This window comes from Apteryx mantelli, unplaced genomic scaffold (assembly GCF_036417845.1).
Source record: "Apteryx mantelli isolate bAptMan1 unplaced genomic scaffold, bAptMan1.hap1 HAP1_SCAFFOLD_78, whole genome shotgun sequence".
Classification (NCBI taxonomy): Eukaryota; Metazoa; Chordata; class Aves; order Apterygiformes; family Apterygidae; genus Apteryx; species Apteryx mantelli.
The window spans coordinates 463,692-472,780 of NW_027118804.1; the positions used below are offsets into that span (position 1 = coordinate 463,692).

Genomic DNA, 9,089 nt, shown 5'->3' on the forward strand with positions numbered 1-9,089 from the left:
GGGACAGTGGGGGCCGGCCGAGGACGTGGTGGGGAAGAGCGGTGCACTGGGGCCATGGAGAGCGGGCAGGGAGGGTGTACGCCGGGGCTGTGGTGGGGCGGGGGGGTAGGAAGGGGGAGCGCCGGGGCTGTGGTGGGGTTTATTGCGCGGTCGGAGGAGCGGGGGGGGCGGTGGTCCTGGGTCAGACCGGGAGCGTGTCGGGGCGGGGGAGGAGGGATCCCAAGAGAATCCCTGGGGAGGACTGCGGGGGGGGGCAGAGGCAGTGTCGGAGCTGAGCCGGGGCCGGTCGCGGCGGTGTCGTGGGAGTCCGGGGCCGGTGCGGGGGATCGCGGGGCCGCGCTCCCGGCTTTGCGGCGGTATCCGGGTCCCGAGGGGGGGAATAGGGGCGGGTCGGAACGGAATCGCCAGAGGGTCAAACCTGACGAAACGCTGCACAACCCCCCCCCCCACGGCATGCCGGGAGGAGTAGTCTTCCGACACTGGACTTCCGGGCGGCCATGTTGCTTTGCGCGGCATGCCGGGAGCAATAGTCTTCTGTCACTGGGCTTCTGGGCGGCCATGTTACTTTGCGCGGCATGCCGGGAGCAATAGTCTTCCGGCACGGGGCTTCCGGGAGGCCATTTTAGCCTGCACGGCATTCTGGGAGGTATAGTCTTTTGGCAATGGTTTTCCCGGTGGCCATTTTGCTCTGCAGGGCATGCCGGGAGGTGTAGTCTTCCTATATTGGCCTTCTGGGAGACCATGTTGCGCCTCTCGAGGTGGCAGGAGGTGCAGGTCTCTGTCAGCGGGATTCCCAGCAGCCGTTTGCGCTGTGCTCTGTGGCAGGCCTAGAGCTGTAGTTCCAGGTGCCTGTGCCTCTTCCGCCCTGCAGCAGTGGCCTGCTGTGTCTGGTCCTTACTGGACATGTGCCGCTCATGCGAGAGTCCCCATAGGTCATCGGGGACAGTGGAATTTCCCAGTTTTTCCCTCGTACAGGTCAGGAAGTGTTTTGCATCTCTGGTGTGACCAGGCAGGGTTGTCCCCAGGGGCTGGGGCTGTTCCTCTCAGCAACGGGGAGGGCAAGGAGAGTGTGAGGGGCTGTGTGGACTGGTAGTCATAGCTTTGCTCAGAACTGAGGCTAGTTAGGCATCAGCTATGAGGAGCAGTGGTGCTGGGAGGGCTTGGTGCAGAGCTGTCCTGTTATGCAGCACAAGGGAAAGTCCTCAAGGAAATGTGATCAGCACTGTTTCTGTCCAAGGAGCCTAGAACAGCCTGAGAGACCCTGGAACAGCCACAGGTACCTCACAGCAGCCCCAGGGACACTGTGTCCCTGCCTCCCAAGGTCATTGCATTCAGGTACCTTTAACTGTGCGGAAAGAGCCTGTAGGAGGCCTGGGCATGCATACAGAGAATCCCCAGTTGCCTCTAAGGACCTGGAACTATAAGTATTTTCTTTACAAAGATGCGATCTCTTTGATGCCTTGCTGCTGCTTCTGTGTTGCTTGGTACCCAGGTCTACTATGTTCAGAGCCACCCTTCTTGCTGCCCTCTGCTCTGTCTCAGCTGCTGGCCAGATGAAAAGGGATGTGCGGCTAAACACCAGGCCAGGGTGTCTCAGCTGCCTGCTATAGGACAAACAGGAAGGGGAATCGGTGACAGGAAATGAAAGTACATGTGGATGAGAAACAGCTGCTTTAGAGGACTAAGATGCAACTGAGATGCAACAGGGGCAACTGAGAGGAGTAGAAGTAATGGGGGAAAATGGTGATGAGGAAGGTGTGTTGTTAGAGGCAGTACAGTGGAGAAGAGAGGGAAAAATTGCTCCTATGATGAAATAAAAACTGTTCTCAAGAGATATTTGCTTTTTGCCCTTCAGGTTATGAATCTGCATGACTTCCTGAGAACTTTTCTGAGCATGTGGTGTTGAGGGTCACGACTGCCTGGGCAGCGGTCCCTAACTTGTCTGCCAAGACTATGCAACAGCTGACAGCTGCCTGTGGAATGAAAGCAAAGGCCAACTTCTCAGAGGTAAGAGACAGGGTCCAAGCAGGAAGATTATGGCGGGTGAGTTAATGCCCCAGAATCTTCAGTTTTCCCCCTTGTCTCCCCAGGACTCACACATTTGCTCCCTAGTTCCCTCAGGACCTATCCATTTGCCTTTAGGTGTGCTCCAAGGCACTGCATTTGTTCTCCTGTCCGTTAAGAAGTCTTTGTTTCTCTCTAGATCCTGCAAGATTACAAGGATCCCTCTGGAGCCCTTCTTCATGCCCTGGAGCCCTCTGTCGGCCCTCCAGCCCCTTTAGCAGCCGTCCGTTCTGCTTTGGCCCCCTCCTTTGGCCTTTTAGTTTCCACCTGCAGACCTCTGTTGGCCCTCTAGACCCCTTAGCGCCCCCTCTAGTGCACTCCGGACTACTCTTTCAGCCTTCTTTTGTGCCCCAGAGTCATCTTCTGGCCTTCCAGCCCCTTTCACACCCCTCGAGTCCCCTCTGAACCACTCCAGAGGCCTTTGTTGTGCCATGAAGCCCTGCTTTGGTCACCCGGCCCTCTCAGCAACCCTCTAGTCTGCCCTGGACCCGTCTTTTGGCCACAATAGTGCCCTAGAGCTGTCTTCTGGCCCCCCAGCCCTCTGTGGAACCCTGTAGTCTCCTCAGAGTCCCTCCGGAGCCCTCCGTTGGCCCTCCAGCCCCTTTAGCAGCCCTCTATTCTGCTTTGGCCCCCTCCTTTGGCCTTTTGGTTTACACCCACAGATCTCTGTAGGCCCTCTAGACCACTTAGCACCACTCTAGTCCCCTCGGAACCCTTCCAAAGGCCTTTGTCATGCCCTAAAGCTGTCTTGTGGCCCTCGAGTCCCCTTAGGACCCATCTAGTCCGCTCAGAACTCCTCTGGAGGCCTTTGTTGTGCCCTGGAGCCCTCTTTTTGGCCATTCACATCCCATAGGAGCTCTTCTGTCTCCTCAGAGCACCTCCGGAGGTCGGTCTTGTTGCCCTGTTTTTATGTCTTGGCCGTGTAGTCTCCTTAGGAGCCCTCTGGTCTCCTCAGAAGCCTTCCAGGTTTCTTCCTTGTTCCTCAGAGTCATGTTTTCTCCATGTAGAGCGCTTAGCACCCCCCTAGTGCCTTCTGGACTACTCTTTCAGCTTCCTTCTGCCCCAGAGCTGTATCTTGGCCCTCTAGACCCCTTAGGACCCCTCTTGTTCCCCCAGAACACCTCCAGAGACCTTGGTTGTGCCCCAGAGCTGTCTTCTGGCCCTCCACACCCTGCAGAACTCTTGTCCCCTCAGACCACCTCTGGAGGTCTTCCTTGCTCCCCAGTTTTTACTTTTTTGGCCATCTAGTGCCCCTAGGACCCCTCTAGGGTGTTCCGGACTACTCTTTTTGCCTTTCTTGTTCCCTAGAGTTGTCTTTTGGTTTCTAGCTCCTTTAGGACTTCTGTAGTGTTCTCAGAATTGTTCCTGAGGCCTCTTATGCCCTAGAGTGCTCTTTTCATCATTCAGTTGCCTGAGCACCCCTGTTTTCCTCTGGGCCCCTTGGGAGGCCTTGGTTGTCCTATTCTGGCTTCTTTTAGTTGCTCTCTAGTCTCTGTAAGAGATGTCTGATCTGTTCTGGATTCTTCTTCAGAGTTTTGTTGTTCTGCACGGATCTCTGTTTGTCCTGTCGAGCCCTGAGGAAGCCCTTTATTTTACTTTGGACTATTCTTTCAGCCTTCCTTTTGTTCCCAAGCTCTGTTTTGGCCCTTTAGACCTTGTAGGACCCCTCTAGTGCCTTCAGAACCCCTTCTGGAAGCCTTTTTTGTGCCCTAGAGCCCTGTGTTGGTTCTCCAGTCCTCTTAGCACCCCTTTTGTCTCCTTGTGTGTCTCATTCATCTAGAGAAACAGAGCTCGTGTTCCCCTGGAGATCTACCCATTCTGCCCAATGATCCCTTTTTCTAATTACTCTAGGTACTATATAGGAAACACCTCTCTTTGGAAGAACTCACATTACAGAAGCATACATGTTCCAGGAGTTTATTCTGATCTCTTGCTTTACCCTACAGGAAATGCCGCCCTGCTAGAACAGCTGTACTACATGCAGGCCTGAACCAATGACAGGACTGTGGTATAGCGTGCCCTTTATAGGTTATGTGGAACATTGTAGCTTTCTTCCTAAGCATAAGCAGAAGTGCTTTCTAGTTTTTAATGCAAAGGCTAGTGCTAGTTAGGGTAAAAAATAACGTACCTCCTGATATTATGGATACAGTATATGAAGTGTCAGTAACCAAGCAGATGGTCTGCTTCATCAAAGAGGTCTGTTTATCCTTTCTATGCTCTCCATTCTAGATACCGAGCGGAAGAAAAAGCCTTGCTTCTGCCTAGCCCTGTGTATTTATGGCTGCCATTGGTTTGCCCCTCCTCTTCCAAGGGCTTGTGGGTGGGTCAGTGGGTGGGGTTAGGGTTACATAAAGCCAGGGTCTGGGGCCAGGGAGTTCATTCTGCTTTTGTTCTGCTGTGGGGGCAGTGCTCTGGAATTGCCTTGGCAAAGAATGGAATTTGAGGAAGTGAAGCTACCCAGGAAGATTTATTGCTGCCTTTGGAGAAGCAAAGGCCATTCCTTAATGTAAGAGCAAGGGGATGGCTCAAGCTGGAGTTGTGAGCATTTCAGAAAGCTGCTTGTTGCAGGCAGTTTTTTTCTTGGGGTCAATATCTTGGTGTGGGGGTGTTCAGGGGTGAGAGAGGGCTTCTGAGTCTCCAGTTGTATCTTCTGTTACCTGTCAGTATTGTTTTCTGGTGTTTCTGTGTTTACTGTGGAAGGAATGCAGCTTCGTCACTGGACTCTTTCAAGAGGATCACACTTGAGGAATTGTTTGTTCCTCTCCTGGACTGCAGACAAGAGGAGACAGCAGAGGTCCTGGGAAAAACATTTCCTCTTACATTTACACCCTAGGTGTGTGGGATGTTTAGGGTTTTTTTGGGTTTTTTTGTTTTTTTGGTAGCATCTCCAGTAACTGGGATGTGTGTGAGGTATTGCTCTCATCAGCTAGTCTGGTTTCTGGCTCGCTTGCTAGATGTTTTGCTGCTCCTCAGAAATATTGTCAGCCCTGTTCAGGGAGATACTGTGTGGGGTTTTTGTGGCATGTAGACTTGTAGAAGAGTCCCGACTTTATCTGAAGAGGGAAGGAAGCATCCTCCCTCCCTTCAAGTGCAGTATGACGAGAAAGGAAGTCACGTCACTGGACACCAAACCCAATTGTGAGTAAGCGCATGTGCCCCAAGGGCTCAGAAACTAACCTACAAACAAGTAACAAGCTCACCTCTTTTCCTACCCAAGCCTCAGTGCTGAGAGGGAAGAAACTGTTGGACTTCTCTGGACCACGAGGAAACCATTGGCAGTCTTGCCTGCCAGCTCCTTTGTTATGTCCGTGCCCCTGAACCCACTGCCACATGCTCTTTGGTGGCTCTGCTTCTGACCCCTACCCTGGGTTCTGGGGCTGTATGCTTTGCTTTTTCAGGTAGTGTGTGGGCCTTTTGCAGGAATGGTTGAGGATTTCAGGTGAGGTAGAATGGGTGATCAGAATGGTGTTTCAGTTGTTCTAGGGCTGGTCAGTGCTGCCTGGCAGCACAGAAACTTTGTTTTGGTTTTGCAGGTGCTGTGGGTGTCCCCCCAGGCACAATGTTGGAGTTTGGAATTGGCACAGCACAGGTGAGCAGAGTGCCCATGGGGCTTTGATGTAGGGTGCTCTTGCAGACGAGGCTGGAGCTGACTGGCCTGGGGGTAACTGCTTTTTCTCTGGTTTGGCAGGTGATGATGGCAAATGAGGTGACCAGAGGAAGATCAGAGAGGATGCAGCTGCCATTGAGGATGCCTCTTGAGGATGGATGTTGACCCAGAGCACTGCAGAAGCTAAGTTGAGGGGCCACGGGTATTGATGTGTCTCGGCTGTGTGTGTGCTGACAGTGTAGTATGGGCTCTTCTGGATGAGTGCTGTGTGTGAGGCAGAGACAGTGGGCGTGCGTGGCAGAAGGTGAGGGTGTGCTAGGCAGGGCAGCTCCAACCTGCGTCTGTGTTGTGTAGTCTATGTGGTGTGTGTTGTAGCTGTGCTATCTTTTGCTCAGGTCTTGATGATGGTCTTGTTCCTTTGTGCTCAAGGAGCACGGCCCACACTGTGCAGCACTAGTGCGGTAGGCATCCGTTGTCTTTTGCTTGGCCTGACTCACCAGCCTTGCACCAATGGATGGCGTCTTGTTCCGTGCAGCCAGCTAAAAGCGGCGGTCTGTTGCACTGGCTTTGCATCGTAGCCATTTGTTGCCGGTCATCTTTGCAGCCATCTTTGAGATCTTGTTGGCCATTCTTCTTCCGTGTGTTTTTGGCGTTCTTTCAGGGTTTTCTTCCCTGTGTCGTCACAGCTTCAGGTCTTTCTTGCTGGCCTCTTCTGCATCAATATTTCTTGCTTTTCCAGCCCCTTTCTGTCATGGGTGGTGGTATTAGACTCTTTTTTGGGCTTATCCAGAGCATCAGAGCTGCACGGTTGTGGCATCGTAGAGCTTTCTGGCCAGCAGCGTCTTATGTGTGGGAATAGTTCTTTTTGTGTAGGGCTCTATTGCATGTCTGTGTCTCATGTTTGTATGTCTGTCTGTGTGTTTGGGGCTGGAGCTGCCTTGCCTGTAGGTGTTAGCAATGGTAGTGTGTGGAGTGTGGCAGTGTTGGACTGGAATGGTGATTGGTCAGCATCTGTGTGCTGCACTTTATGTTGTTGTTTTGCAGATGTGGCACAGTGGTGCGAGTGCCTGCAGGGGACTGGGGAAGACAGGGTAATGTCCTAAGAAGGCGAGCTAGAGATTTGTTGTTGGAAGCAATGTTGTGTGCAGTGGTTCCTGGATCCATTTTTGCTTTGTGCTTGTCAGTGTGGTGCGATGTGCAGAGTGGGTTGCTTGTGCTCAGGAGAGGCATGGCAAGGTGAGAGTTGGTCTGAGAGAGGAAGCAGAGCCTAGCAGAGGGCTGTTGTCTTGTTGGTGCTGTCCCCGTTGCCCACTGCTGTTCTGGTTTTACAGGTGTGGTGACAGGCTTTGGCATGGTGACCCATAGCATGTCAGTTGGGATGCGTGAGTGGAGCAGGCGTGATGTGCTTGATGTGGATGGGCTGTGGTTTTGCAGGTGTCACCTGAGTGCATGATTTCTCTTTGTCTGCAGGTTTTGCAGGAAGTTGTGGAGAGGAGACATTGAGTGCTGACAGGAGCCTGAGCAGGTGAGAGGAGGAGCTTGTTGGGTCAGAGGTTTATTGTGCGGTGGGTGGTGTTGGGCTTCCTGTTGGTGATGTCTTTTGCTCTGTTTTTTTCAGGTACAGTGTGGCCCTTTCCCAGGTATGGCTGGGGATTTCCGGTGAGTGGATTGGCGTCGGACATTGTGGGGCTGGTGAGTGTTGCCTGGCAGAAGAGTAATCAAGAGTAGGTCTTGATGTAGTTCTTGTTCCTTGTGCTCAAGGAGCATTCCATGCAGTACTAGCACGGTAGGCATCCGTTGTCTTTTGACTGGTCTGACTCATCAGCTTTGTGCTAGTGGATGGCATCTTGTTCTGTGCAGGCAGCTAAAAGGGGCTGTCCGTCGCTCCATCTTTGCATTGTGGCCGTTTGTGGCCGATCATCTCTGTGGCCCTCATCGAGGCCTTGTTGGCTGCTCCTCTTTTGAGGCCGCTCTTGTTTTGCATCTTCCTGGCCTCCGTTCAGGGTTCTCTTCCCTGCGTTGTCACGTGCTTAGGTCTTTCTTGCCAGCCTCTTCTGCATCGATCTGCCTGGCTTTGCCGGGCCCTTTCTGTCACGGGCAGTGGCATTTGACTCTTTTCTGGGCTTGTCCAGAGCATCTGACTCACGCGGTTGTGGTGTTGTAGGGCTTTCTCTCTGGCAGTATCTTATGTGTATGAATAGCTCTTTTTCTGTAGGGCTTTCCTTCGTGTCTGTGTCTGATGTTTGTACCTATGTATGTTTGTTTTGTCTGATTGTATGTCTGTTTGTTTGGGGCTGGAGCTGCCTTGCCTGTGGGTGTTAGCAATGGTAGCATGTAGAGTGTGGCAGTGATGGACTGGTGATCGGTCAGCATCTGTGTGCTGCACTTTATGTTGCTTTTTGTAGATGCGGTGCAGTGGTCTGAGTGCCTGAGGGAGATGGAGGAAAACAGGGTCATGTCCTAAGAAGGTGAGCTAGAGATTTGTTGTTGGAAGCAGAGTGTTATGGTCAGTGGTTCCCTAGCTAATTTGTTTTGTGCTTGTCCACATGGAGCAATGTGGAGAACGGGTTTCTTGTGTGCCGGAGGAGCATGGCAAGGTGAGTGTTGGTCTGAGAGAGGAAGCAGAGCCTAGTGTAGGGCTGTTATCTCGTTGGTGCTGTCCCTGTTGCCCACTGCTGTTCTGGTTTTACAGGTGTGTGGCAGGCCTTGGCATGACGACCCATGGTGTGGCAGTCAGGATTGGTGAGCAGAGCAGGTAAGGGTGTGGGAGCAAATGCTTGATGTGGATTTGCTGTGGTTTTGCAGGTGTCACCTGAGCGCATGATTTCTCTTTGTTTGCAGGTTTTGCAGGAAGTTGTGGAGAGGAGAAGTTGAGTGCTGACAAGAGCCTGAGCAGGTGAGAGGAGGAGCTTGTTGGGTCAGAAGTTTATTGTGCGGTGGGTGGTGTTGGGCTTCCTGTTGGTGATGTCTTTTGCTCTGTTTTTTTCAGGTACAGTGTGGCCCTTTCCCAGGTATGGCTGGGGATTTCAGGTGAGTGGATTACTGTTGGACATTGTGGGGTTGGTGAGTGTCGCCTGGCAGAAGAGTCACTTTGTGTTGTTTTTGCAGGTGCTGTGGGCATCCCCCCCCAGCCACGACGTTGGCATTTGGAATTGGAGCAGTGCAGGTGCGCAGAGTGCCCATGGCTCTTTGGCGGAGGGCGTTCCTGCGGACGAGGCTAGAGCTGGCTGGCCTGGGGGTGACTGCTTGCACTCTGGTTTAGCAGGTGATGAAGGCTAATGGAGGAAGATGAGAGAGGATGCAGCTGCCATTGAGGATGCCTCTTGAGGATGGATGGTGACCCAGAGCACTGCAGAAGCTAAGTTGAGAGGCCACGGGTGTTGGTGTGTCTTGACCCTGCGTGAGTGTGTGCGTGCGG

The 9,089-nt window shown here is 52.8% G+C and overlaps 1 long non-coding RNA gene across 1 annotated transcript; it reads left to right on the top strand.

Annotated features, from left to right (window-relative positions):
* The first annotated feature begins 8,221 nt into the window (after positions 1-8,221).
* On the top strand, positions 8,222-8,722 carry LOC136996729 (uncharacterized). The gene is made up of 4 exons (XR_010887678.1): positions 8,222-8,268; positions 8,364-8,426; positions 8,513-8,567; positions 8,661-8,722. It is a non-coding gene; the product is annotated as an uncharacterized lncRNA (long non-coding RNA).
* The last annotated feature ends 367 nt before the right edge of the window (positions 8,723-9,089 follow it).